This window comes from Rhamphochromis sp. 'chilingali', assembly GCF_963969265.1.
Source record: "Rhamphochromis sp. 'chilingali' genome assembly, chromosome: 15".
Classification (NCBI taxonomy): Eukaryota; Metazoa; Chordata; class Actinopteri; order Cichliformes; family Cichlidae; genus Rhamphochromis; species Rhamphochromis sp. 'chilingali'.
In genome coordinates, this window is record NC_137942.1 from 34,284,141 (window position 1) to 34,293,910 (window position 9,770).

Consider the following 9,770-nt stretch of genomic DNA (forward strand, 5'->3'; position numbering starts at 1 on the left):
TATGGCTTCATCTTGAACAGACCAATTAATTTCTTATCATTGTCATAAATGTGGAGCTTTTCACAGCGCACCCTGCAAAAAGTATACAGTGGGGCAAAAAAGTATTTAGTCAGCCACCGATTGTGCAAGTTCCCCCTCCTAAAATGATGACAGAGGTCAGTAATTTGCACCAGAGGTACACTTCAACTGTGAGAGACAGAATGTGAAAAAAAAATCCATGAATTCACATGGTAGGATTTGTAAAGAATTTATCCATAAATCAGTGTGGGAAATAAGTATTTGGTCAATAACAAACATACAACTCAATACTTTGTAACAAAACCTTTGTTGGCAATAACAGAGGTCAAACGTTTACTATAGGTCTTTACCAGGTTTGCACACACAGTAGCTGGTATTTTGGCCCATTCCTCCATGCAGATCTTCTCGAGAGCAGTGATGTTTTGGGGCTGTCGCCGAGCAACACGGACTTTCAACTCCCGCCACAGATTTTCTATGGGGTTGAGGTCTGGAGACTGGCTAGGCCACTCCAGGACTTTCAAATGCTTCTTACGGAGCCACTGGCTTCTCACTGTTGCCCAGTGAGCGGGTGTCCGCTCCCCAGGCTCCGAAAGCCTTGCCAGCCCTTGTGATCGGGTGGCACCGCCCACCAGGCGTGTGAAAGAAAGAAGAAAAGAAGAAAAAACCCGGACCGGGCCGCCTGGCCACCCTTTGTGCGGGTGTCCGCTCCCCAGGCTCCGAAAGCCTTGCCAGCCCTTGTGATCAGGTGGCACCGCCCACCAGGCGTGTGAAAGAAAGAAGAAAAGAAGAAAAAACCCGGACCGGGCCGCCTGGCCACCCTTTGTGCGGGTGTCCGCTCCCCAGGCTCCGAAAGCCTTGCCAGCCCTTGTGATCGGGTGGCACCGCCCACCAGGCGTGTGAAAGAAAGAAGAAAAGAAGAAAAAACCCGGACCGGGCCGCCTGGCCACCCTTTGTGCGGGTGTCCGCTCCCCAGGCTCCGAAAGCCTTGCCAGCCCTTGTGATCGGGTGGCACCGCCCACCAGGCGTGTGAAAGAAAGAAGAAAAGAAGAAAAAACCCGGACCGGGCCGCCTGGCCACCCTTTGTGCGGGTGTCCGCTCCCCAGGCTCCGAAAGCCTTGCCAGCCCTTGTGATCGGGTGGCACCGCCCACCAGGCGTGTGAAAGAAAGAAGAAAAGAAGAAAAAACCCGGACCGGGCCGCCTGGCCACCCTTTGTGCGGGTGTCCGCTCCCCAGGCTCCGAAAGCCTTGCCAGCCCTTGTGATCGGGTGGCACCGCCCACCAGGCGTGTGAAAGAAAGAAGAAAAGAAGAAAAAACCCGGACCGGGCCGCCTGGCCACCCTTTGTGCGGGTGTCCGCTCCCCAGGCTCCGAAAGCCTTGCCAGCCCTTGTGATCGGGTGGCACCGCCCACCAGGCGTGTGAAAGAAAGAAGAAAAGAAGAAAAAACCCAGACCGGGCCGCCTGGCCACCCTTTGTGCGGGTGTCCGCTCCCCAGGCTCCGAAAGCCTTGCCAGCCCTTGTGATCGGGTGGCACCGCCCACCAGGCGTGTGAAAGAAAGAAGAAAAGAAGAAAAAACCCGGACCGGGCCGCCTGGCCACCCTTTCTGCGGGTGTCCGCTCCGCAGGCTCCGAAAGCCTTGCCAGCCCTTGTGATCGGGTGGCACCGCCCACCAGGCGTGTGGAAGAAAGAAGAAAAGAAGAAAAAACCCGGTCCGGGCCGCCTGGCCACCCTTTCTGCGGGTGTCCGCTCCCCAGGCTCCGAAAGCCTTGCCAGCCCTTGTGATCGGGTGGCACCGCCCACCAGGCGTGTGAAAGAAAGAAGAAAAGAAGAAAAAACCCGGACCGGGCCGCCTGGCCACCCTTTGTGCGGGTGTCCGCTCCCCAGGCTCCGAAAGCCTTGCCAGCCCTTGTGATCGGGTGGCACCGCCCACCAGGCGTGTGAAAGAAAGAAGAAAAGAAGAAAAAACCCGGACCGGGCCGCCTGGCCACCCTTTGTGCGGGTGTCCGCTCCCCAGGCTCCGAAAGCCTTGCCAGCCCTTGTGATCGGGTGGCACCGCCCACCAGGCGTGTGAAAGAAAGAAGAAAAGAAGAAAAAACCCGGACCGGGCCGCCTGGCCACCCTTTGTGCGGGTGTCCGCTCCCCAGGCTCCGAAAGCCTTGCCAGCCCTTGTGATCGGGTGGCACCGCCCACCAGGCGTGTGGAAGAAAGAAGAAAAGAAGAAAAAACCCGGACCGGGCCGCCTGGCCACCCTTTCTGCGGGTGTCCGCTCCCCAGGCTCCGAAAGCCTTGCCAGCCCTTGTGATCGGGTGGCACCGCCCACCAGGCGTGTGAAAGAAAGAAGAAAAGAAGAAAAAACCCAGACCGGGCCGCCTGGCCACCCTTTCTGCGGGTGTCCGCTCCCCAGGCTCCGAAAGCCTTGCCAGCCCTTGTGATCGGGTGGCACCGCCCACCAGGCGTGTGAAAGAAAGAAGAAAAGAAGAAAAAACCCGGTCCGGGCCGCCTGGCCACCCTTTGTGCGGGTGTCCCCTCCCCAGGCTCCGAAAGCCTTGCCAGCCCTTGTGATCGGGTGGCACCGCCCACCAGGCGTGTGAAAGAAAGAAGAAAAGAAGAAAAAACCCGGACCGGGCCGCCTGGCCACCCTTTGTGCGGGTGTCCGCTCCCCAGGCTCCGAAAGCCTTGCCAGCCCTTGTGATCGGGTGGCACCGCCCACCAGGCGTGTGAAAGAAAGAAGAAAAGAAGAAAAAACCCGGACCGGGCCGCCTGGCCACCCTTTGTGCGGGTGTCCGCTCCCCAGGCTCCGAAAGCCTTGCCAGCCCTTGTGATCGGGTGGCACCGCCCACCAGGCGTGTGAAAGAAAGAAGAAAAGAAGAAAAAACCCGGACCGGGCCGCCTGGCCACCCTTTGTGCGGGTGTCCGCTCCCCAGGCTCCGAAAGCCTTGCCAGCCCTTGTGATCGGGTGGCACCGCCCACCAGGCGTGTGAAAGAAAGAAGAAAAGAAGAAAAAACCCGGACCGGGCCGCCTGGCCACCCTTTGTGCGGGTGTCCGCTCCCCAGGCTCCGAAAGCCTTGCCAGCCCTTGTGATCGGGTGGCACCGCCCACCAGGCGTGTGAAAGAAAGAAGAAAAGAAGAAAAAACCCGGACCGGGCCGCCTGGCCACCCTTTGTGCGGGTGTCCGCTCCCCAGGCTCCGAAAGCCTTGCCAGCCCTTGTGATCGGGTGGCACCGCCCACCAGGCGTGTGAAAGAAAGAAGAAAAGAAGAAAAAACCCGGACCGGGCCGCCTGGCCACCCTTTGTGCGGGTGTCCGCTCCCCAGGCTCCGAAAGCCTTGCCAGCCCTTGTGATCGGGTGGCACCGCCCACCAGGCGTGTGAAAGAAAGAAGAAAAGAAGAAAAAACCCGGACCGGGCCGCCTGGCCACCCTTTGTGCGGGTGTCCGCTCCCCAGGCTCCGAAAGCCTTGCCAGCCCTTGTGATCGGGTGGCACCGCCCACCAGGCGTGTGAAAGAAAGAAGAAAAGAAGAAAAAACCCGGACCGGGCCGCCTGGCCACCCTTTGTGCGGGTGTCCGCTCCCCAGGCTCCGAAAGCCTTGCCAGCCCTTGTGATCGGGTGGCACCGCCCACCAGGCGTGTGAAAGAAAGAAGAAAAGAAGAAAAAACCCGGACCGGGCCGCCTGGCCACCCTTTGTGCGGGTGTCCGCTCCCCAGGCTCCGAAAGCCTTGCCAGCCCTTGTGATCGGGTGGCACCGCCCACCAGGCGTGTGAAAGAAAGAAGAAAAGAAGAAAAAACCCGGACCGGGCCGCCTGGCCACCCTTTGTGCGGGTGTCCGCTCCCCAGGCTCCGAAAGCCTTGCCAGCCCTTGTGATCGGGTGGCACCGCCCACCAGGCGTGTGAAAGAAAGAAGAAAAGAAGAAAAAACCCGGACCGGGCCGCCTGGCCACCCTTTGTGCGGGTGTCCGCTCCCCAGGCTCCGAAAGCCTTGCCAGCCCTTGTGATCGGGTGGCACCGCCCACCAGGCGTGTGAAAGAAAGAAGAAAAGAAGAAAAAACCCGGACCGGGCCGCCTGGCCACCCTTTGTGCGGGTGTCCGCTCCCCAGGCTCCGAAAGCCTTGCCAGCCCTTGTGATCGGGTGGCACCGCCCACCAGGCGTGTGAAAGAAAGAAGAAAAGAAGAAAAAACCCGGACCGGGCCGCCTGGCCACCCTTTCTGCGGGTGTCCGCTCCGCAGGCTCCGAAAGCCTTGCCAGCCCTTGTGATCGGGTGGCACCGCCCACCAGGCGTGTGGAAGAAAGAAGAAAAGAAGAAAAAACCCGGTCCGGGCCGCCTGGCCACCCTTTGTGCGGGTGTCCGCTCCCCAGGCTCCGAAAGCCTTGCCAGCCCTTGTGATCGGGTGGCACCGCCCACCAGGCGTGTGAAAGAAAGAAGAAAAGAAGAAAAAACCCGGACCGGGCCGCCTGGCCACCCTTTGTGCGGGTGTCCGCTCCCCAGGCTCCGAAAGCCTTGCCAGCCCTTGTGATCGGGTGGCACCGCCCACCAGGCGTGTGAAAGAAAGAAGAAAAGAAGAAAAAACCCGGACCGGGCCGCCTGGCCACCCTTTGTGCGGGTGTCCGCTCCCCAGGCTCCGAAAGCCTTGCCAGCCCTTGTGATCGGGTGGCACCGCCCACCAGGCGTGTGAAAGAAAGAAGAAAAGAAGAAAAAACCCGGACCGGGCCGCCTGGCCACCCTTTGTGCGGGTGTCCGCTCCCCAGGCTCCGAAAGCCTTGCCAGCCCTTGTGATCGGGTGGCACCGCCCACCAGGCGTGTGAAAGAAAGAAGAAAAGAAGAAAAAACCCGGTCCGGGCCGCCTGGCCACCCTTTCTGCGGGTGTCCGCTCCCCAGGCTCCGAAAGCCTTGCCAGCCCTTGTGATCGGGTGGCACCGCCCACCAGGCGTGTGAAAGAAAGAAGAAAAGAAGAAAAAACCCGGACCGGGCCGCCTGGCCACCCTTTGTGCGGGTGTCCGCTCCCCAGGCTCCGAAAGCCTTGCCAGCCCTTGTGATCGGGTGGCACCGCCCACCAGGCGTGTGAAAGAAAGAAGAAAAGAAGAAAAAACCCGGACCGGGCCGCCTGGCCACCCTTTGTGCGGGTGTCCGCTCCCCAGGCTCCGAAAGCCTTGCCAGCCCTTGTGATCGGGTGGCACCGCCCACCAGGCGTGTGAAAGAAAGAAGAAAAGAAGAAAAAACCCGGACCGGGCCGCCTGGCCACCCTTTGTGCGGGTGTCCGCTCCCCAGGCTCCGAAAGCCTTGCCAGCCCTTGTGATCGGGTGGCACCGCCCACCAGGCGTGTGAAAGAAAGAAGAAAAGAAGAAAAAACCCGGACCGGGCCGCCTGGCCACCCTTTGTGCGGGTGTCCGCTCCCCAGGCTCCGAAAGCCTTGCCAGCCCTTGTGATCGGGTGGCACCGCCCACCAGGCGTGTGAAAGAAAGAAGAAAAGAAGAAAAAACCCGGACCGGGCCGCCTGGCCACCCTTTGTGCGGGTGTCCGCTCCCCAGGCTCCGAAAGCCTTGCCAGCCCTTGTGATCGGGTGGCACCGCCCACCAGGCGTGTGAAAGAAAGAAGAAAAGAAGAAAAAACCCGGACCGGGCCGCCTGGCCACCCTTTGTGCGGGTGTCCGCTCCCCAGGCTCCGAAAGCCTTGCCAGCCCTTGTGATCGGGTGGCACCGCCCACCAGGCGTGTGAAAGAAAGAAGAAAAGAAGAAAAAACCCGGACCGGGCCGCCTGGCCACCCTTTGTGCGGGTGTCCGCTCCCCAGGCTCCGAAAGCCTTGCCAGCCCTTGTGATCGGGTGGCACCGCCCACCAGGCGTGTGAAAGAAAGAAGAAAAGAAGAAAAAACCCGGACCGGGCCGCCTGGCCACCCTTTGTGCGGGTGTCCGCTCCCCAGGCTCCGAAAGCCTTGCCAGCCCTTGTGATCGGGTGGCACCGCCCACCAGGCGTGTGAAAGAAAGAAGAAAAGAAGAAAAAACCCGGACCGGGCCGCCTGGCCACCCTTTGTGCGGGTGTCCGCTCCCCAGGCTCCGAAAGCCTTGCCAGCCCTTGTGATCGGGTGGCACCGCCCACCAGGCGTGTGAAAGAAAGAAGAAAAGAAGAAAAAACCCGGACCGGGCCGCCTGGCCACCCTTTGTGCGGGTGTCCGCTCCCCAGGCTCCGAAAGCCTTGCCAGCCCTTGTGATCGGGTGGCACCGCCCACCAGGCGTGTGAAAGAAAGAAGAAAAGAAGAAAAAACCCGGACCGGGCCGCCTGGCCACCCTTTGTGCGGGTGTCCGCTCCCCAGGCTCCGAAAGCCTTGCCAGCCCTTGTGATCGGGTGGCACCGCCCACCAGGCGTGTGAAAGAAAGAAGAAAAGAAGAAAAAACCCGGACCGGGCCGCCTGGCCACCCTTTGTGCGGGTGTCCGCTCCCCAGGCTCCGAAAGCCTTGCCAGCCCTTGTGATCGGGTGGCACCGCCCACCAGGCGTGTGAAAGAAAGAAGAAAAGAAGAAAAAACCCGGACCGGGCCGCCTGGCCACCCTTTGTGCGGGTGTCCGCTCCCCAGGCTCCGAAAGCCTTGCCAGCCCTTGTGATCGGGTGGCACCGCCCACCAGGCGTGTGAAAGAAAGAAGAAAAGAAGAAAAAACCCGGACCGGGCCGCCTGGCCACCCTTTGTGCGGGTGTCCGCTCCCCAGGCTCCGAAAGCCTTGCCAGCCCTTGTGATCGGGTGGCACCGCCCACCAGGCGTGTGAAAGAAAGAAGAAAAGAAGAAAAAACCCGGACCGGGCCGCCTGGCCACCCTTTGTGCGGGTGTCCGCTCCCCAGGCTCCGAAAGCCTTGCCAGCCCTTGTGATCGGGTGGCACCGCCCACCAGGCGTGTGAAAGAAAGAAGAAAAGAAGAAAAAACCCGGACCGGGCCGCCTGGCCACCCTTTGTGCGGGTGTCCGCTCCCCAGGCTCCGAAAGCCTTGCCAGCCCTTGTGATCGGGTGGCACCGCCCACCAGGCGTGTGAAAGAAAGAAGAAAAGAAGAAAAAACCCGGACCGGGCCGCCTGGCCACCCTTTGTGCGGGTGTCCGCTCCCCAGGCTCCGAAAGCCTTGCCAGCCCTTGTGATCGGGTGGCACCGCCCACCAGGCGTGTGAAAGAAAGAAGAAAAGAAGAAAAAACCCGGACCGGGCCGCCTGGCCACCCTTTGTGCGGGTGTCCGCTCCCCAGGCTCCGAAAGCCTTGCCAGCCCTTGTGATCGGGTGGCACCGCCCACCAGGCGTGTGAAAGAAAGAAGAAAAGAAGAAAAAACCCGGACCGGGCCGCCTGGCCACCCTTTGTGCGGGTGTCCGCTCCCCAGGCTCCGAAAGCCTTGCCAGCCCTTGTGATCGGGTGGCACCGCCCACCAGGCGTGTGAAAGAAAGAAGAAAAGAAGAAAAAACCCGGACCGGGCCGCCTGGCCACCCTTTGTGCGGGTGTCCGCTCCCCAGGCTCCGAAAGCCTTGCCAGCCCTTGTGATCGGGTGGCACCGCCCACCAGGCGTGTGAAAGAAAGAAGAAAAGAAGAAAAAACCCGGACCGGGCCGCCTGGCCACCCTTTGTGCGGGTGTCCGCTCCCCAGGCTCCGAAAGCCTTGCCAGCCCTTGTGATCGGGTGGCACCGCCCACCAGGCGTGTGAAAGAAAGAAGAAAAGAAGAAAAAACCCGGACCGGGCCGCCTGGCCACCCTTTGTGCGGGTGTCCGCTCCCCAGGCTCCGAAAGCCTTGCCAGCCCTTGTGATCGGGTGGCACCGCCCACCAGGCGTGTGAAAGAAAGAAGAAAAGAAGAAAAAACCCGGACCGGGCCGCCTGGCCACCCTTTGTGCGGGTGTCCGCTCCCCAGGCTCCGAAAGCCTTGCCAGCCCTTGTGATCGGGTGGCACCGCCCACCAGGCGTGTGAAAGAAAGAAGAAAAGAAGAAAAAACCCGGACCGGGCCGCCTGGCCACCCTTTGTGCGGGTGTCCGCTCCCCAGGCTCCGAAAGCCTTGCCAGCCCTTGTGATCGGGTGGCACCGCCCACCAGGCGTGTGAAAGAAAGAAGAAAAGAAGAAAAAACCCGGACCGGGCCGCCTGGCCACCCTTTGTGCGGGTGTCCGCTCCCCAGGCTCCGAAAGCCTTGCCAGCCCTTGTGATCGGGTGGCACCGCCCACCAGGCGTGTGAAAGAAAGAAGAAAAGAAGAAAAAACCCGGACCGGGCCGCCTGGCCACCCTTTGTGCGGGTGTCCGCTCCCCAGGCTCCGAAAGCCTTGCCAGCCCTTGTGATCGGGTGGCACCGCCCACCAGGCGTGTGAAAGAAAGAAGAAAAGAAGAAAAAACCCGGACCGGGCCGCCTGGCCACCCTTTGTGCGGGTGTCCGCTCCCCAGGCTCCGAAAGCCTTGCCAGCCCTTGTGATCGGGTGGCACCGCCCACCAGGCGTGTGAAAGAAAGAAGAAAAGAAGAAAAAACCCGGACCGGGCCGCCTGGCCACCCTTTGTGCGGGTGTCCGCTCCCCAGGCTCCGAAAGCCTTGCCAGCCCTTGTGATCGGGTGGCACCGCCCACCAGGCGTGTGAAAGAAAGAAGAAAAGAAGAAAAAACCCGGACCGGGCCGCCTGGCCACCCTTTGTGCGGGTGTCCGCTCCCCAGGCTCCGAAAGCCTTGCCAGCCCTTGTGATCGGGTGGCACCGCCCACCAGGCGTGTGAAAGAAAGAAGAAAAGAAGAAAAAACCCGGACCGGGCCGCCTGGCCACCCTTTGTGCGGGTGTCCGCTCCCCAGGCTCCGAAAGCCTTGCCAGCCCTTGTGATCGGGTGGCACCGCCCACCAGGCGTGTGAAAGAAAGAAGAAAAGAAGAAAAAACCCGGACCGGGCCGCCTGGCCACCCTTTGTGCGGGTGTCCGCTCCCCAGGCTCCGAAAGCCTTGCCAGCCCTTGTGATCGGGTGGCACCGCCCACCAGGCGTGTGAAAGAAAGAAGAAAAGAAGAAAAAACCCGGACCGGGCCGCCTGGCCACCCTTTGTGCGGGTGTCCGCTCCCCAGGCTCCGAAAGCCTTGCCAGCCCTTGTGATCGGGTGGCACCGCCCACCAGGCGTGTGAAAGAAAGAAGAAAAGAAGAAAAAACCCGGACCGGGCCGCCTGGCCACCCTTTGTGCGGGTGTCCGCTCCCCAGGCTCCGAAAGCCTTGCCAGCCCTTGTGATCGGGTGGCACCGCCCACCAGGCGTGTGAAAGAAAGAAGAAAAGAAGAAAAAACCCGGACCGGGCCGCCTGGCCACCCTTTGTGCGGGTGTCCGCTCCCCAGGCTCCGAAAGCCTTGCCAGCCCTTGTGATCGGGTGGCACCGCCCACCAGGCGTGTGAAAGAAAGAAGAAAAGAAGAAAAAACCCGGACCGGGCCGCCTGGCCACCCTTTGTGCGGGTGTCCGCTCCCCAGGCTCCGAAAGCCTTGCCAGCCCTTGTGATCGGGTGGCACCGCCCACCAGGCGTGTGAAAGAAAGAAGAAAAGAAGAAAAAACCCGGACCGGGCCGCCTGGCCACCCTTTGTGCGGGTGTCCGCTCCCCAGGCTCCGAAAGCCTTGCCAGCCCTTGTGATCGGGTGGCACCGCCCACCAGGCGTGTGAAAGAAAGAAGAAAAGAAGAAAAAACCCGGACCGGGCCGCCTGGCCACCCTTTGTGCGGGTGTCCGCTCCCCAGGCTCCGAAAGCCTTGCCAGCCCTTGTGATCGGGTGGCACCGCCCACCAGGCGTGTGAAAGAAAGAAGAA